Below are 4,115 nucleotides of genomic sequence, written 5' to 3' on the forward strand. Positions count from 1 at the left end.
CCTATTGTTGAGTTAATGTGATTAGAAGATCAAGCTAATTATGTTTTCTTAAATCATAGTTCTTATATTATTGTAAAATAATTAAGACTAGTGTTGAATCAAAACCTATGGTTCGGTTAATAAAGTTAACAACTTTAATGTGTGCATGATTTAATTCTAATTACCTTAAGGCTTAGTAAAAATCAATAGATTAAAGGAATATGTTTCTATTTCTATATTAATGAGATAATATAAGTTCTGAAATGGTTTATGTAACATTTTTAGTTTCGGTAGGCAGCAAATGACGGTTGATTTGGGATATGAGAGGCGTATAAAAATAAAATTCAAACAAAGGGCCCAACCGGGTTCGAACCGATGACCTCTTGATCTGCAGTCAAATGCTCTACCACTAAGTTATGGACCCATTTTGATGGTTATTTAAAGCATTGATTTATATTAATATTCAACATTCGAAAAGAAAAAGAAGACTTAAAGGTGTTGATAAGTCAAGATGGGGCGCTTTGAAAATGATTTTTATAAAAAAAAAATATTACTTATTTGGCATGTTACTAACCTACATAAAAATTTGTGACAAACCTTAAAAGAAATAACCATCTAAAAACCATTTAATTCAACTCGGTTATTTTAATTTTTTCCCATTATGATGCTGTTTCCACACCTGTTTATTTAGTTGACCATATCTTGTGATTATGGTTGATGACTAACAAGTAGAGAAATATCACATATTACAAGTAGATTTATGTTTGTTTGATAGAAATGACATAACTGAAATAATAAAGACATATAAATAGTCTCGAAGCATTGTGAAAACAAGTTGATGTAACAAGTCTTGGGAAATATTGTGATATGTACTGTTGTAACAATCTAACGATATTTAACTTGAAATTATGTCCCTACATTGCTTGATGTATCAGATAAGTTTTTGGTGTCCTATAGGCGTGCTTCATATGGATTGTTATATGTTGAGGGAAGGGTGGAGAATAGGTGGGATAATTGGGTTCCGATCAAGTTAAACATTTTCTTATGGTGTATCAGACTAGGGACAGAGGAAAGATTGTCGACTAATGATATGGTCATGTTTAACTATATATCTAGGTCGTCATCTTAATATATTTGAATAAAAATGTTATATTTTAAGATATATGACAATTAATATGCCTTGAAATTTTAAACTATAGTTAATAGCTGAACTAGGATGCAAAATGAGGAGTATGGAGCTGAAAAGGAGAAAAGACGGCAAAAGCAAACAAGCAATACTTGGTAAATTATAATTGGGTTGATAGACATATCTCCAGTGTTTTGGATATATTTAACGACTCTTAACTTATATTAAGGAGATTCATGATGCTTTGAAAACAAGAAAAAATTTCAATCGACTTTCATGTTCATGCCAAAATACGAATTCTAGTTCCCACATCGTAGCAAAGGCATTACCATGATGTGGTGGATCAAAAATTGCGAAAAAGCCCGTTTCGCTCTATGTTGTCGTGTACATTAAGGATTCCAGTTTCCAAGAAGTGGCAAGTCTTTTACCACGCCGTGGCGATGCTGAAAACTATAAACTAAGACAAAAATTAACCCTAAAGATATATCTTAAACTTCATTCAGTTTCAATGAATATAAATCTCAGAGCTGGGATTTTGAGAGTCTAAAAGGCAACCAGAGGGCCATTAATCTGAAATGGAACAAAGGATTTGAAGGATTCGATAGCAGATACATGCCGGGTATCATTTAGTTTGCTTTCCTAATCATGACTAGCGTTCCAATTGTGTTCGTACAGCTTTTACTTTATGAATTTAGGTATTAAAACCTTTTTATTAGTGTTTTAAATATATTATTCATGAGATTATGGATTAAAATTTTATTTGGATTGTTTATTCTTAGTTCATTTATCGTTTCAGGTTTGATTGAAGATCCATATGTCTTAAATATCAGTACTTAATTACCTCTTGTTGAGTCAATGTGATTAGAAGATCAAGCTAATTATGTTTTCTTAAATCATAGTTGTTTTATTATTGTAAAATAATTATGACTAGTGTTGGATCAAAACCTATGGTTCGGTTAATAAAAGTTAACAACTTTAATGTGTGCGTATTTTATATGACCAATCTTAACATGATTTAATCTAATTACCTTAAGGCTTAGTAAAAATCAATAAATTAAAGGAATATGTTTCTATTTCTATATTAATGAGATAATATAAGTTCTGAAATGGTTTATGTAACATTTTTAGTTTCGGTAGGCAGCAAATGACGGTTGATTTGGGATATGAGAGGCGTATAAAAATAAAATTCAAACAAAGGGCCCAACCGGGTTCGAACCGATGACATCTTGATCTGCAGTCAAATGCTCTACCACTGAGCTACGGACCCATTTTGATGGTTATTTAAAGCATTGATTTATATTAATATTCAACATTCAAAAGGAAAAATAAGACTTAAAGTGTTGATAGATCAAGCTGGGGCGCTTTAAAAATGATTTTTAAAAAAAAAATATTACTTATTTGGCATGTTACTAACCTACATAAAAATTTGTGACAAACCTTAAAAGAAATTACCATCTAAAACCCATTGAATTCAACTCGGTTATGGTAAAATTTTTCCCATTATGATTGTGTTTCTACAATTAATTAGTTAGTTGACCATATCTTATGATTATGGTTGATAACTAACGAGTATAGAAATATCATATATTATAGGTAGATATATGTTTGTTTGATAGAAATGACATAACTGAAAGGATAAAGACATATAAATCGTCTCGAAGTATTGGGAAAAGAAGTTGATGTAACAAGTCTTGGGAAATATTGTGATATGCATTGTTGTAACAATCTAACAGTATTTAACTTGAAATTATGTCCCTACATTGCTTGATGTGTCAGATAAGTTTTTGGTGTCCTATAGGCGTACTTCATATCGATTTTCATATGTTGGGGGGTGGGTGGAGAATAGGTAGGATAATTGGGTTCCTATCAAGTTAAACATTTTCTTATGGTGTATCAGACTAGGGACAGAGGAAAGATTGTCGACTAATGATATGGTCATGTTTAACTATATATTTTAGGTCATTATCTTAATATATTTGAATAAAAATGTTATTTTTTAAGATATATGATACTTAATTGTGACAACCTGAAATTTACCCCGTCATTGTAACCTCTTTTTCCGTTAATAAAACCTGTTTGTATATCAATTTTTCCGTTAACTTTTGGATTAAGTTACTTAAATTGAGACTTTTATTATGACTTCATGAGTGTCCAAACACATTAGAAACACGTGAAAACACCCTCAATGTTCATTTGGATGATTTCTAGTTACAACCACGTCGAATTACGACAACTTAATCGGGTACGACCATAAGCCTCGTTTAACGTCAGTATCGGGTAGATTTCCTCCGGCCTCAAAATCTAACCCTATATAAAGTTGAAAGAACTTTATTTGAAGCTTTTTCACTCTCTCTCACTACTCTCTCTCTCTCTCTCTCTCTCTCTCTCTCTCTTTCTCTCTTCAATCCAAATCTTGATCCAAAATCAACCATTTCAAGCTCCAAATCGGTAAGTAATCCATTCTAGCTTATAGTTTAGATTGTACATGTTACAATGTTGGATAAGGTGTCTAAGTCCATAACTATTTCTGGTATGTACTTGACCCGACCCGACATGGTCCATTTGGGTTGCATGGAACCATGCAATTGGATAAACTAAATGAGAGAAATAACACATATGGTTTATTAATATATTATAAGTTCTAATATATTAATAATATTATTTAATTAGTTTTGATCAAGAATTAATGTAGAATTAATTAAGTGATCAAAAAGATAACTAATTAAATATATGGGTAGATTATGTAAATCTTCCATATCTTATATAGTGGGCTAAGAGGCTCCATGGATAATCAAGTTGGGTTCCACCCATAGGATGATCCATGGATGCTCCATGGAGTTAACCCACAGACTGAGAAATGAAGAGTCATGTTACATTAGGGTTTTACCTAATGCAACACACTATATAAGGACCATGTCTCTCCGCAAAATCGGTTACACTAGTGAAACAAGAGGGCTTGGCCAATTTTGAGTGTGTTAGAGTATTCTCTCAAATTTATACTTTGCATTTG

General features: G+C 31.6%; 2 non-coding genes across 2 annotated transcripts; both read right to left on the reverse strand.

The window, feature by feature from the left end:
* Positions 1-331: 331 nt before the first annotated feature.
* On the reverse strand, positions 332-403 carry TRNAC-GCA (transfer RNA cysteine (anticodon GCA)). The gene has a single exon. It is a non-coding gene; the product is annotated as a tRNA-Cys (tRNA).
* A 1,897-nt stretch (positions 404-2,300) lies between these two features.
* Positions 2,301-2,372, reverse strand: TRNAC-GCA (transfer RNA cysteine (anticodon GCA)). Its single transcript has one exon. It is a non-coding gene; the product is annotated as a tRNA-Cys (tRNA).
* Positions 2,373-4,115: the final 1,743 nt, after the last annotated feature.

Source organism: Lactuca sativa, chromosome 7 (assembly GCF_002870075.4).
Source record: "Lactuca sativa cultivar Salinas chromosome 7, Lsat_Salinas_v11, whole genome shotgun sequence".
Classification (NCBI taxonomy): Eukaryota; Viridiplantae; Streptophyta; class Magnoliopsida; order Asterales; family Asteraceae; genus Lactuca; species Lactuca sativa.